A 16,084-nucleotide genomic window follows, 5' to 3' on the forward strand; every position below is an offset into this window, starting at 1 on the left:
AGTTTTAAAGTAGCAGAAGCTCAACTCACACACAGATGGCAATGGCAGTTATGTATGTGTAAGGGAGCATGTGAGTGCATCTATAAGAATGAATAGTCTTACAGCCAGAATACAGCAAATACAGAGGCGAATGCCAGCAGCAAACCACTGAACTGAGAATAGGTCCCCCGTTGAAGGAATCAGAGAAAGAACTGGAAGAGCTTGAAGGGGCTCGAGACCCCAAAAGTACAACAATGTCAAGCAACCAGAGCTTCCAGGGACTAAGCCACTACCTAAAGACTATATATGGACTGACCCTGGACTCTGACCCCATAGGTAGCAATGAATATCCTAGTAAGAGCACCAGTGGAAGGGGAAGCCCTGGGTCCTGCTAAGACTGAACCCCCAGTGAACTAGACTATGGGGGGAGGGCGGCAATGGGGGGAGGGTTGGGAGGGGAACACCCATAAGGAAGGGGAGGGGGGAGGGGGATTTTGCCCGGAAACCGGGAAAGGGAATAACACTTGAAATGTATATAAGAAATACTCAAGTTAATAAAAAAAAAAAACTAAAAAAAAAAAAAAAAGAATGAATAGTCTTGAAGAGGGAGAGCTCAGTGTTTTTCCCATAATCCTTTGCAAAGACATGCCTTCAATATCCTGAGGACCATGTCTCTCCCCTATGTGTAACCTCCCACAGGTTTAACCATATTCTGTTGTTGTAAAAATATAAAAAATATAAATGCTGTCTTTTATCCCCGCTAGATCCAGCACCACAGTGCCCCAAGATACCTGCTGGATATCTTAATTCTCAGTCAACAAAGCCTCTCACCTGCTTTGCTCCATTGCACATCACACTGCCAAAGGTCTTGCTCTGAGCCTGGCAGCAATCTCTCTACCTCTCTAGTTCCCAAGGCAGGTTTCCATGCCAGAAACACACATCCCAACTCCGTGGTGGCCCAGACCAGCCACCCCACACTCCATTACTCTTAAATCTACACATGAAAGAACACACAACACAATACTCTTTGACCCAATTGATAAGATATAATTGCCCACCTAAATATACAGAGCCCAGTACCATCCATCCCTTAAGAACATTAATAACGGGGAAGGGGGAAAAACGAACATTAATAACAATCTGTAAATACACAGAGCGGAATCTTAACGTCAGCTTCCATTTTCTCTCAGCTGTGACTGCCCTCCTCCCTTTCCTTCCTGTCTCTTCCTCTTTCCGTTCCAGTCTCCTCCTCTTCCTTCAAACTTTTCTCCCACCCATCTTCCTTCTCGTCCAATGACAGGCCTCCTTCTATCTTGTACCTGCCTGACCTGTGACATCATCCCACAATATTCCACTTGTACTACCTTGTAGACCAAGTCTGGTGTCACAGACCTTTGTGGGGCAATCTTCCAAACCATAGCATCTGACTTTCCCTTTCACTATATCTCCCCTCTACAATTATTCTAAACTGTGACTCTCCCCAGACCACTTTACCAATTAACACTCCCTTGCCTTTTAGCTTTCATACAACTCCATTCTAAATGACCTAACTCCCATCTTCATCATTCTAAATTTGTATCATCTGTATTCCTTTTGTTATCTTGGGGTATGGAGTCAATACATGCCAGTAATCTGTGTTTGATCTTCCTGAAATACATAAAATCATTTCAAATAGAGTTTGATTTTTCTAAGAATAGGGAACTAAAGAGCATTATGTTCATTGCTGAGATAACATCCAATTTATTTAGTAATAAAAGGCCATTTGTTAGCACAAAGAACTGAAACACTAGAACAGTACATGTTTATATAATTCCTTCTCAAGAATGGATTTCAAAGCACAGATTAAGCATTTCTAGTATATTTTTAGTGCAATTAGTTAAGTATGCATTTGCATGCTTTAGTAGCGATTATTTGTCTAGAGAGCATGTTTTAAAAACACATATTTACAACGAAGCCTGGTAAGAGATACCTTTAATTCCAGCACTTAGGAGGCAGAGCCAATCACTTATCTGTGAGTTTCAGGCCAGCCTGCTCTATGTAGCAAGTTCCAGGACAGATAGGAATACATAGTAAGGCCCTATCTCAAAAATCAAGAGCCTTGGACTTACAGAAAATCTTGGAATTAGCCTAGCTTCTCTCGTTATCTTTTGTGCCAAACACTTAAATCACTGGGAAGCCAGCAACAGCAAAGATTGGGTTACCCTGTTTTCTCCTCTTCATTTCCCCCCTGCTCTTGTTCACTCTAAAGGTATAAGGGAGGCTTCAATGAGTTCTTTCAAAGAGTAGTAACTGTATGACTAACCCAACTCTCCAGACAATCCTACTTCAGTAAAAATCTACCAACGAATCAATGAAAAGAATGGATTTCATCTAAGCTGAGTAAACTCATGGGTCTACATTTATTGATGTGATGGAGTGAAGATGAGAGCAGTACTGGGAGCCAGAGATTCTCATACTTTCTAAATGTCTAAAGCTATAACAAATATATTAGAAATCATATTAGAGTGCTGCTCAAACTTAGATACCAGGAAAAAACTTTAAGAATGAAATATAAAAATTCCTGGACTTTGCCCATTGTATTCTAAGTCTCACTAGGAGAATAGGATTGTTTTTTAAAAGGAAGAGCTTAAGGTTTGAGGAAGCCAACACAACATTACTGATTCCCTCTCTCACCTTAAAGAGCTTCAACGGCCTTTAGAAATTGGACATTTTTACCTTTAAAGAAATTAAAAGTGAGCCAAACAGAGCAACTGATATGCAAATTCTCAAAATAGATATGAGACATAGCTTTATTAGTGGGGTTGTGATATGATTCACTTGCTAATAGCACAGGTTTGGAGTCAGACACAGTTATGTCACTGAATAAATTAATCTTTCTAAAGTTCAGTTTATCCTTTCTGTATTTTCTAGAATAAACCAAGGGTTAGTGAGATGGCTCAGGAAGTAAAGACACTATCAGTTCACAGAACCCACTCAGTGTAAGGAGGGAACGCAGTTCCAATCCCACAGGTACACACACGTGGGGGCGGGGGGAGATTAAAGTGAACCAAACTGTTTTCTTGTATGATAGCTCCCTTGACCTTGAACACCATTCATTCATTGCCTTTACCCTACCTCCTATCTATTCTGGTCTCAGGTCAACATCATATCTTCCTAGGATCCTTGATTTCCCAATCATTGTTAAATAATGGCTTTCTTTGTCTTCTATTGCCCTAAACATTTCTTCAATTCTAATTACCATATACTGAAATATACTCCTTAGCTTACTCTTTTCTTCCTGTAGATATAGTGGAGGAAGCATCACTGAATTCTCTTAGTCTTTTATGGAGCCTGGATATCTCAAGGAACTCCTCGTTAAAGGCTGAGATTCAAAACAACTAAAAGTCTGAGAAACCATTTTGAGCAATCCGGAACAATCAATGACTTTGTAGTAAAGAGATCCAAACACCAAGTACTCTAGGTTTAGGTTTGTCACTTATACTATTGTGGAGGATATGGGTAAGGCCATAAGGGAAAAGTCACACACACTGCAGAACCAAAACTGTGTAAAGAGATGACTCTTAACTCAAGCAGTATTACAGAGCAATAGTGATAAGAACTGCATGGTATTGATACAGAGACAGACAGAAAGACCAGTGGGATAGAATTGAAGACCCAGAAATGAACCCGCACACCTATGGTCACTTGATTTTTGACAAAGGAGCCAAACCCATCCAATGGAAAAAAGATAGCATTTTCAGCAAATGGGGCTGGTTCAACTGGAGGTCAGCATATAGAAGAGTGCAGATCGATCCATTCTTATCACCCTGTACAAAACTTAAGTCCAAGTGGATCAAGGACCTCCACATCAAACCAGATACATTCAAACTAATAGAAGAAAAAGTGGGGAAAAACCTCAAACACATGGACACTGGAGAAAATTTCCTGAACAAAACACCAATGGCTTATGCTCTAAGATCAAGAATCAACAAATGGGATCTCACAAAACTGCAAAACTTCTGTAAGGCAAAGGACACTGTTGTTAGGACAAAATGGCAACCAACAGATTGGGAAAAGATCTTTACCAATCCTACAACTGATAGAGGGCTTATATTCAAAATATACAAAGAGCTCAAGACGTTAGACTGCAGGGAGACAAATAACCCTATTAAAAAATGGGGTTCAGAGCTAAACAAAGAATTCACAGCTGAGGAATGCCGAATGGCTGAGAAACACCTAAAGAAATGTTCAACATCTTTAGTCATAAGGGAAATGCAAATCAAAACAACCCTGAGATTCCACCTCACACCAGTCAGAATGACTAAGATCAAAAACTCAGGCGACAGCAGATGCTGGCAAGGATGGGGAGAAAGAGGAACACTCCTCCATTGTTGGTGGGATTGCAGACTGGTAAAACCATTCTGGAAATCAGTCTGGAGGTTCCTCAGAAAATTGGACATTGAACTGCCTGAGGACCCAGCTATACCTCTCTTGGGCATATACCCAAAAGATGCTCCAACATATAACAAAGACACGTGCTCCACTATGTTCATAGCAGCCTTATTTATAATAGCCAGAAGCTGGAAAGAACCCAGATGCCCTTCAACAGAGGAGTGGATACAGAAAATGTGGTACATCTACACAATGGAATATTACTCAGCTATCAAAAACAATGACTTTATGAAATTCATAGGCAAATGGATGGAACTGGAAAATATCATCCTGAGTGAGCTAACCCAATCACAGAAAGACATACATGGTATGCACTCATTGATAAGTGGCTATTAGCCCAAATGCTTGAATTACCCTAGATGCACAGAACACATGAAACACAAGAAGGATGACCAAAATGCGAATGCTTCACTCCTTCTTTAAAAGGGGAACAAGAATACCCTTGGCAGGGAATAGGAAGGCAAAGTTTAGAACAGAGGCAGAAGGAACACCCATTCGGAGCCTGCCCCACATGTGGCCAATACATATACAGCCACCCAATTAGATAAGATGGATGAAGCAAAGAAGTGCAGGCTGACAGGAACCAGATGTAGATCTCTCCTGAGAGACACAGTCAGAATACAGCAAATACATAGGTGAATGCCAGCAGCAATCCACTGAACTGAGAATAGGACCCCCGTTGAAGGAATCAGAGAAAGTACTGAAAGAGCTTGAAGGGGCTTGAGACCCCATACGAACACCAATGCCAACTAACCAGAGCTTCCAGGGACTAAGCCACTATCTAAAGACTATACATGGACTGACCCTGGGCTTCAACCTCATAGGTAGCAATGAATAGCCTAGTAAGAGCACCAATGGAAGGGGAAGCCCTTGGTCCTGCCAAGACTGAACCCCCAGTGACCGTGATTGTTGTGGGGAGGGCAGTAATGGGGGAGGATGGGGAGGGGAACACCCATATAGAAGGGGAGGGGGAAGAGTTAGGGGGATGTTGGCCTGGAAACCGGGAAAGGGAATAACAATTGAAATGTAAATAAGAAATACCCAAGTTAATAAAGATGGAGAAAAAAAACACAACTAGGTGCCCATTTAACTGTGGGAAAAGATCTCTTAAGGACGACACTGACTAGAAGATTGTTTTAAACAATACAGGAAAGCTGGAGCGTTCAAAATCACGACAAAGGCAATAGAGGAAGGAGGAGCTATCCTTTTGTAACCTTTAATGACCATGACTCTGTGAATAAGATTATCGTTCTGAAATACTGTTCTGTGGATGGCCACTGCTGTGAAGTAAGAGAAGCCTTATGGATGAAAGAAATGGCTCTAGCTCTCTGCCCCCAGACCCTGTGAGAGAGAGACCCAACCGCATGGTCAGGTGGGCACTCCTGAGGCTGCAGAGCAGAAGAGACCACCAACACTGCTCACCCCTGCCCACATCCCTGGCCCAAGAGGAAACTGTATGAGGCCTCTGGCTCCCGTGGGGGAGGGCCCAGGAGCGGCAGGACCCCTGTGCCTGAGACACCACCAGAACCAGAAGGAAACAGACCGGATAAACAGTTCTCTGCACCCAAATCCCGTGGGAGGGAGAGCTGAACCTTCAGAGAGGCAGACAAGCCTGGGAAACCAGAAGAGACTGCTCTCTGCACACACATCTCGGACACCAGAGGAAAAAGCCAAAGACCATCTGGAACCCTGGTGCACTGAAGCTCCCGGAAACGGCGGCACAGGTCTTCCTGGTTGCTGCCACTGCAGAGAGCCCGTGGGTAGCACCCCACGAGCGAACTTGAGCCTCGGGACCACAGGTAAGACCAACTTTTCTGCTGCAAGAAAGCTGCCTGGTGAACTCAAGACACAGGCCCACAGGAACAGCTGAAGACCTGTAGAGAGGAAAAACCACACGCCGGAAAGCAGAACACTCTGTCCCCATAACTGACTGAAAGAGAGGAAAGCAGGTCTACAGCACTCCTGACACACAGGCTTATAGGACAGTCTAGCCACTGTCAGAAATAGCAGAACAAAGTAACACTAGAGATAATCTGATGGCGAGAGGCAAGCACAGGAACCCAAGCAACAGAAACCAAGACTACATGGCACCATCGGAGCCCAATTCTCCCATCAAAACAAACATGGAATATCCAAACACACCAGAAAAGCAAGATCTAGTTCCAAAATCATTTTTAATCATGATGCTGGAGGACTTCAAGAAAGACGTGAAGAACTCCCTTAGAGAACAAGTAGAAGCCTACAGAGAGGAATCGCAAAAATGCCTGAAAGAATCGCAAAAATCCCTGAAAGAATTCCAGGAAAACATAAATAAACAAGTAGAAGCCCATAGAGAGGAGACACAAAAATCCCTGAAAGAATTCCAGGAAAACATAAATAAACAAGTAGAAGCCCATAGAGAGGAGACACAAAAATCCCTGAAAGAATTCCAGGAAAACACAATCAAACAGTTGAAGGAATTAAAAATGGAAATAGAAGCAATCAAGAAAGAACACATGGAAACAACCCTGGATATAGAAAACCAAAAGAAGAGACAAGGAGCTGTAGATACAAGCTTCACCAACAGAATACAAGAGATGGAAGAGAGAATCTCAGGAGCAGAAGATTCCATAGAAATCATTGACTCAACTGTCAAAGATAATGTAAAGCAGAAAAAGCTACTGGTCCAAAACATACAGGAAATCCAGGACTCAATGAGAAGATCAAACCTAAGGACAATAGGTATAGAAGAGAGTGAAGACTCCCAGCTCAAAGGACCAGTAAATATCTTCAACAAAATCATAGAAAAACTTCCCTAACCTAAAAAAAGAGATACCTATAGGCATACAAGAAGCCTACACAACTCCAAATAGATTGGACCAGAAAAGAAACACCTCCCGTCACATAATAGTCAAAACACCAAACGCACAAAATAAAGAAAGAATATTAAAAGCAGTAAGGGAAAAAGGTCAAGTAACATATAAAGGGAGACCTATCAGAATCACACCAGACTTTTCGCCAGAAACTATGAAGGCCAGAAGATCCTGGACTGATGTTATACAGACCCTAAGAGAACACAAATGCCAGCCCAGGTTACTGTATCCAGCAAAACTCTCAATTAACATTGATGGAGAAACCAAGATATTCCATGACAAAACCAAATTTACACAATATCTTTCCACAAATCCAACACTACAAAGGATAATAAATGGTAAAGCCCAACATAAGGAGGCAAGCTATACCCTAGAAGAAGCAAGAAACTAATCGTCTTGGCAACAAAACAAAGAGAATGAAAGCACACAAACATAACCTCACATCCAAATATGAATATAAAGGGAAGCAATAATCACTATTCCTTAATATCTCTCAATATCAATGGCCTCAACTCCCCAATAAAAAGACATAGATTAACAAACTGGATACACAACGAGGACCCTGCATTCTGCTGCCTACAGGAAACACACCTCAGAGACAAAGACGGACACTACCTCAGAGTGAAAGGCTGGAAAACAACTTTCCAAGCAAATGGTCAGAAGAAGCAAGCTGGAGTAGCCATTCTAATATCAAATAAAATCAATTTCCAACTAAAAGTCATCAAAAAAGATAAGGAAGGACACTTCATATTCATCAAAGGAAAAATCCACCAAGATGAACTCTCAATCCTAAATATCTATGCCCCAAATACAAGGGCACCTACATACGTAAAAGAAACCTTACTAAAGCTCAAAACACACATTGCACCTCACACAATAATAGTGGGAGATTTCAACACCCCACTCTCATCAATGGACAGATCATGGAAACAGAAATTAAACAGTGATGTCGACAGACTAAGAGAAGTCATGAGCCAAATGGACTTAACGGATATTTATAGAACATTCTATCCTAAAGCAAAAGGATATACCTTCTTCTCAGCTCCTCATGGTACTTTCTCCAAAATTGACCATATAATTGGTCAAAAAAGGGGCCTCAACAGGTACAGAAAGATAGAAATAATCCCATGCGTGCTATCGGACCACCACGGCCTAAAACTGGTCTTCAATAACAATCAAGGAAGAATGCCCACATATACTTGGAAATTGAACAATGCTCTACTCAATGATAACCTGGTCAAGGAAGAAATAAAGAAAGAAATTAAAAACTTTTTAGAATTTAATGAAAATGAAGATACAACATACCCAAACTTATGGGACACAATGAAAGCTGTGCTAAGAGGAAAACTCATAGCGCTGAGTGCCTGCAGAAGAAACAGGAAAGAGCATATGTCAGCAGCTTGACAGCACACCTAAAAGCTCTAGAACAAAAAGAAGCAAATACACCCAGGAGGAGTAAAAGGCAGGAAATAATCAAACTCAGAGCTGAAATCAAACAAGTAGAAACAAAAAGGACCATAGAAAGAATCAACAGAACCAAAAGTTGGTTCTTTGAGAAAATCAACAAGATAGATAAACCCTTAGCCAGACTAACGAGAGGACACAGAGAGTGCGTCCAAATTAACAAAATCAGAAATGAAAAGGGAGACATAACTACAGATTCAGAGGAAATTCAAAAAATCATCAGATCTTACTATAAAAACCTATATTCAACAAAACTTGAAAATCTTCAGGAAATGGACAATTTCCTAGACAGATACCAGGTATCGAAGTTAAATCAGGAACAGATAAACCAGTTAAACAACCCCATAACTCCTAAGGAAATAGAAGCAGTAATTAAAGGTCTCCCAACCAAAAAGAGCCCAGGTCCAGACGGGTTTAGTGCAGAATTCTATCAAACCTTCATAGAAGACCTCATACCAATATTATCCAAACTATTCCACAAAATTGAAACAGATGGAGCACTCCCGAATTCCTTCTACGAAGCCACAATTACTCTTATACCTAAACCACACAAAGACACAACAAAGATAGAGAACTTCAGACCAATTTCCCTTATGAATATCAAAGCAAAAATACTCAATAAAATTCTGGCAAACCGAATCCAAGAGCACATCAAAACAATCATCCACCATGATCAAGTAGGCTTCATCCCAGGCATGCAGGGATGGTTTAATACACGGAAAACCATCAACGTGATCCATTATATAAACAAACTGAAAGAACAGAACCACATGATCATTTCATTAGATGCTGAGAAAGCATTTGACAAAATTCAACACCCCTTCATGATAAAAGTCCTGGAAAGAATGGGAATTCAAGGCCCATACCTAAACATAGTAAAAGCCATATACAGCAAACCAGTTGCTAACATTAAACTAAATGGAGAGAAACTTGAAGCAATCCCACTAAAATCAGGGACTAGACAAGGCTGCCCACTCTCTCCCTACTTATTCAATATAGTTCTTGAAGTTCTAGCCAGAGCAATCAGACAACAAAAGGAGATCAAGGGGATACAGATCGGAAAAGAAGAGGTCAAAATATCACTATTTGCAGATGACATGATAGTATATTTAAGTGATCCCAAAAGTTCCACCAGAGAACTACTAAAGCTGATAAACAACTTCAGCAAAGTGGCTGGGTATAAAATTAACTCAAATAAATCAGTTGCCTTCCTCTATACAAAAGAGAAACAAGCCGAGAAAGAAATTAGGGAAACGACACCCTTCATAATAGACCCAAATAATATAAAGTACCTCGGTGTGACTTTAACCAAGCAAGTAAAAGATCTGTACAATAAGAACTTCAAGACACTGAGGAAAGAAACTGAAGAAGACCTCAGAAGATGGAAAGATCTCCCATGCTCATGGATTGGCAGGATTAATTTAGTAAAAATGGCCATTTTACCAAAAGCAATCTACAGATTCAATGCAATCCCCATCAAAATACCAATCCAATTCTTCAAAGAGTTAGACAGAACAATTTGCAAATTCATCTGGAATAACAAAAAACCCAGGATAGCTAAAGCTATCCTCAACAATAAAAGGACTTCAGGGGGAATCACTATCCCTGAACTCAAGCAGTATTACAGAGCAATAGTGATAAAAACTCCATGGTATTGGTACAGAGACAGACAGATAGACCAATGGAATAGAATTGAAGACCCAGAAATGAACCCACACACCTATGGTCACTTGATTTTTGACAAAGGAGCCAAAACCATCCAATGGAAAAAAGATAGCATTTTCAGCAAATGGTGCTGGTTCAACTGGAGGTCAACATGTAGAAGAATGCAGATCGATCCATGCTTATCACCCTGTACAAAGCTTAAGTCCAAGTGGATCAAGGACCTCCACATCAAACCAGACACACTCAAACTAATAGAAGAAAAACTAGGGAAGCATCTGGAACACATGGGCACTGGAAAAAATTTCCTGAACAAAACACCAATGGCTTATGCTCTAAGATCAAGAATCGACAAATGGGATCTCATAAAACTGCAAAGCTTCTGTAAGGCAAAGGACACTGTGGTTAGGACAAAACGGCAACCAACAGATTGGGAAAAGATCTTTACCAATCCTACAACAGATAGAGGCCTTATATCCAAAATATACAAAGAACTCAAGAAGTTAGACCGCAGGGAAACCAATAACCCTATTAAAAAATGGGGTTCAGAGCTAAACAAAGAATTCACAGCTGAGGAATGCCGAATGGCTGAGAAACACCTAAAGAAATGTTCAACATCTTTAGTCATAAGGGAAATGCAAATCAAAACAACCCTGAGATTTCACCTCACACCAGTGAGAATGGCTAAGATCAAAAACTCAGGTGACAGCAGATGCTGGCGAGGATGTGGAGAAAGAGGAACACTCCTCCATTGTTGGTGGGATTGCAGACTGGTACAACCATTCTGGAAATCAGTCTGGAGGTTCCTCAGAAAATTGGACATTGAACTGCCTGAGGATCCAGCTATACCTCTCTTGGGCATATACCCAAAAGATGCCTCAACATATAAAAGAGACACGTGCTCCACTATGTTCATCGCAGCCTTATTTATAATAGCCATAAAATGGAAAGAACCCAGATGCCCTTCAACAGAGGAATGGATACAGAAAATGTGGTACATCTACACAATGGAATATTACTCAGCTATCAAAAACAACGAGTTTATGAAATTCGTAGGCAAATGGTTGGAACTGGAAAATATCATCCTGAGTGAGCTAACCCAATCACAGAAAGACATACATGGTATGCACTCATTGATAAGTGGCTATTAGCCCAAATGCTTGAATTACCCTAGATCCCTAGAACAAACGAAACTCAAGACGGATGATCAAAATGTGAATGCTTCACTCCTTCTTTAAATGAGGAAAAAGAATACCCTTGGCTGGGAAGGGAGAGGCAAAGATTAAAACAGAGACTGAAGGAACACCCATTCAGAGCCTGCTCCACAGGTGGCCCATACATATACAGCCACCCAATTGGACAAGATGGATGAAGCAAAGAAGTGCAGACCGACAGGAGCCGGATGTAGATCGCTCCTGAGAGACACAGCCAGAATCAGCAAATACAGAGGCGAATGCCAGCAGCAAACCACTGAACTGAGAATAGGTCTCCCGTCGAAGGAATCAGAGAAAGAACTGGAAGAGCTTGAAGGGGCTCGAGACCCCAAAAGTACAACAATGTCAAGCAACCAGAGCTTCCAGGGACTAAGCCACTACCTAAATACTATATATACATGGACTGACCCTGGACTCTGACCCCATAGGTAGCAATGAATATCCTAGTAAGAGCACCAGTGGAAGGGGAAGCCCTGGGTCCTGCTAAGACTGAAGCCCCAGTGAACTAGACTATGGGGGGAGGGCGGCAATGGGGAGTGGGTTGGGAGGGGGACACCCATAAGGAAGGGAAGGGGGGAGGGGGATGTTTGCCCGGAAACCGGGAAAGGGAATAACACTTGAAATGTATATAAGAAATACTCAAGTTAATAAAAAAAATAAATAAATAAATAAAATAAATAAAAAAAAAAGAAATGGCTCGTTCTTCATCGAGTGTAGGAGGTTGAAGTGGTTCTGGAAAATTCGGAAGTGGTCATGAAGTTATTTCTATTGACAATGATATGGTGAATTTGGGGGCAGCTGAGGTGGGGGTGGATATTTTAGAATTTGGTGGCTATAATGGATGTGATAACAGTGATTATAATGGTGTCAGGGGAGGTAACAGAGGCTATGGCAGTGGTGGGGCAGGGAACCAAGAGTGACATCTAGGAAATCCATAAACCAAGCAGCTAGAGAGAGCTTGGATAATGATAGAGAAATTTTGGAGATGGAAGAAACTATAATGGTTTTGGAAATTCCACAGTCAGTCTTCATAGTTTGGATCTATGAAAAGAAGAAAGTCTGGAGGCAGAAGCTCTGGCCTCTATCATGGTTGAGGCCAACAATTTGGGAAACCACGAAACCAAAGTGGGTCGAGCAGTCCCAGCACCAGTGGTGGCTATGACAGCACAGAAGGTTTTAATTATTGCTGAGAAACAATGCTTTGCAGAAGAGGAGAGGGAGAGAAATGACAAGGAAGCTCTAGGTTTCAACAGATTTGTGCACTCTGCTGATCACAGAGGTAGCAGTGCCTAGAGACTAGGAAGATGTCTTAAACAATAAGTATGGGTAAGCAAATAAATAAATAAATAAAAATCCAGGACTGCATTTATTTTTTTATCTTTATTAACTTGAGTATTTGTTATTTACATTACAATTGTTATTCCCTTTCCCGGTTTCCAGGCCAACATCCCCCTAGCTCTTCCCCCTCCCCTTCTATATGGGTGTTCCCCTCCCCATCCTCCCCCCATTACCGCCCTCCCCCCAACAATCACATTCACTGGGGGTTCAGTCTTGGTAGGACCAAGGGCTTCCCCTTCCACTGGTGCTCTTACTAGGATATTCATTGCTACCTATGAGGTTGGAACCCAGGGTCAGTCCATGTATAGTCTTTAGGTAGTGGCTTAGTCCCTGGAAACTCTGGTTGGTTGGCATTGTTGTACATATGGGGTCTCGAGCCCCTTCAAGCTCTTCCAGCAGTACTGAATTTATGACTAATTGTATAGCAGGTCATTTTAGTTTCTGTTCTGCAGAGAGTTAAAGCATTCCAAAAAAGGCTTTAACGTGGAATTCACCCCCCGGGGCCCCTGTCCATGCTGTCAGTTGCTAAATGTAGTGGAATAATTGTGACACTGAATGCATGTAATAATAATAATAATAATAATAATAATAATAGTAATAGTAATAATAATAATAATAATAGCAATTATAATGTCTAGTGATTGGTGTTACTTAAGTATTTTGTTTTGCCTGTAGTTTAGGAAGAAGCAAACAAGGGTCCAGAGGCCAACTCTAATAAAAAGCCTCTTTTCTATGAGCTCTCAAGAGAAAAGTCATTTTTAGTTTTAAATGGTTGGTTTATCTACTCATTTGCTTTTTTCTTTTCTTTTTGAGGGGGTGTTTTGTTTTGTTTTTTGAGATTGTGCCCCCAAAGTATCCTGGAACTCACTATGTAGCACAAGTTGCCCTTAAACTTGCAGCTATCCCCCTGTCTCAATTTCTCGGGTCCTAGGATTACAAGTGTGAGTCATGCCTGGCATAAGGGTTAGTTTAAAAATACCCACTAACTGAGTGTGGTAGCACGAGCCTATAATCTCAACATTCAGGAAACAGAGGCAGGAGGATTGTCACAAATTCAAGTCCAGCCTGGTCTAAATAAGCCGTTATAGTTTACCCAGAGGTACAGAGTAAGATCCTGTCTCATCAATGATCAAAAGAAAATGAGACTACGCGGAGAGACAGAAGAGAGAAACAAAGAAAGGAGAAGGTAAAATCCTGTGTGCCCTGCAAAGTCTAATATCTATCTGGCCCTTTGCACAATGAGCTACTCCTAGCAAAATGCGCAGAGCATAGACATTCTGATGCTTGTCGAATAAAGGGATGAATTGGCAAGTGCAACTGTCAGGGTGTGCTCATGTGTGCATGCAAACAGCAGACGCTTTGTGGACTAAGCCATCTCCGAATCCCACAACTGGTATTTTTGAAAGTGAAATTTATCATTGTCTCTCAATGCCCTCAATAAAGCATATGCCATTGGGGTATTCTGTCCCTGACTCTAGATGAGAACGTGGACAGATGGCAAGTCTACAGTCACTCTAAATGACAAAACATAATCTTAATTCAGCAATCAGTATGCCGTCAATCTAAGAGATTAATCAAATTCCTCAGTCTTACTGGGCCTGGTGACTCAGGCCTGTAATCCCAGCACTTGGGAGGTAGAGACTAGAGGAGGATCAGGCTCAGGCTCAGAAAGATAGTAATTTTGAGGCCACTATGAGCTACATGCAGCAAGGCATCAAAAAAAAAAAAAACAGACAGGGGGGTGAGATGGAGGGAGAGATAGGGAGACAGAAGGATAGAGGGAGAGGGAGAAAATCTCTTCAGTCTTTACTCCAGATTAGATCTTCTGCCCTTGTCCATACTAAGGCCTATAAACTGCAAATGTCTGTGGAGGAGACATTAGGAAGAGGTATGATATTGGACTCTATGTGGTATACACACTTTTTCCTTCCACTTGCCAATTCCTGTATGAATCTTCACAAAGGCAGAGTAAGAACATGAAAAGAAAATAAGAGAATTGGTCATTCTGTCCTTAGTGAATGATTTCCCACTACTGGGGTCTCTATGGGCTTTTCAAAGGCCTCTGTCACTGAGAATGCCTCTTCCAGGAGTTCTGAATTGACACGTTTCTATTTAGTTTTCCAGTCTTTCTATGCTGAGATACTCAGCAGTTACCTCCAGCTTCCTGTTGCTAGAATTCTTGCCTCCCCTCCCCCAGATCACTCAGTTTTATAGGGTCCAGGAAGAATTAATCCCCATTTGATTTTAAAGAACACACATGGTGTGTCAAGACAAACGACAGAACAATCCCAACCCCATCAACCCTTACCTTCTGCTAAGGGCACCCACTGGTGTTTGTAGCTCTAACCCTCCGCCTGTTGCCAGGAATAAACGTCACGCTCTGGTGAGCCGTTTTCCCACTCTTACCTACCACATGTATACTTACCTGCTAGCTTGAGAAAAGTGGGTCTATTTACAATGTTTCAAAAGCATGGAAAGAACAATGGCTGATTCCCACCACACTGGGCCACAAGGTATTTTAACAATTTATAGAAAAGCAGGAGGCAAGGCAATAGATCAATTGGTAAAATGCTCCTCTTCCATGGGTGCCTCAGGGTGAGCACGCTGTGACCCGGCTGCACTTGAGGTAGAGGATGTCACAAAAGGCGCCTTGCAGGTGCTAGAAGCAGAAGCATGAGCTACCTTGCCCTGTCTAGGCTCTCCTACTTTTGAAAGTGAGAACAATCTGAAGACTTTCAGGATGGTGAGTGTAAAATAGCCACCCATTCCAGGCCTAGCAGAGTTCTCTGTTCCTAGATCCATTCCTTTCATAAAGATCTTTTCTTTGCAGGTCAGCCTCAGGGTTAGAAGCACACCTGTTAAGCACACTAGTTATCAAGCGTGGACTCTTGCGTACCTGTTAGCCAAAGGGAAGGACATAAGTGTCGCTCTTGAGATGCTTCTTCTTCTGACACTGTTTCAGTATGAGAGCAGTTGAGATGCAGTAGGTGTTATCTTCCTGGCCCTATCGCTCTTATGGGCGATGGAGAGAAAGATGGCACTAACTCTCCGTAGAGAAATCCATCCACGAATTCCTTTCCTACTTCTGCTATAATTATGCCTTTTCTTTATTAGAGCATTTTCCTTGTAAATTCCGTGTATGAT

Source organism: Rattus norvegicus, chromosome X, assembly GCF_021556685.1.
Source record: "Rattus norvegicus strain SHRSP/BbbUtx chromosome X, alternate assembly SHRSP_T2T, whole genome shotgun sequence".
Classification (NCBI taxonomy): Eukaryota; Metazoa; Chordata; class Mammalia; order Rodentia; family Muridae; genus Rattus; species Rattus norvegicus.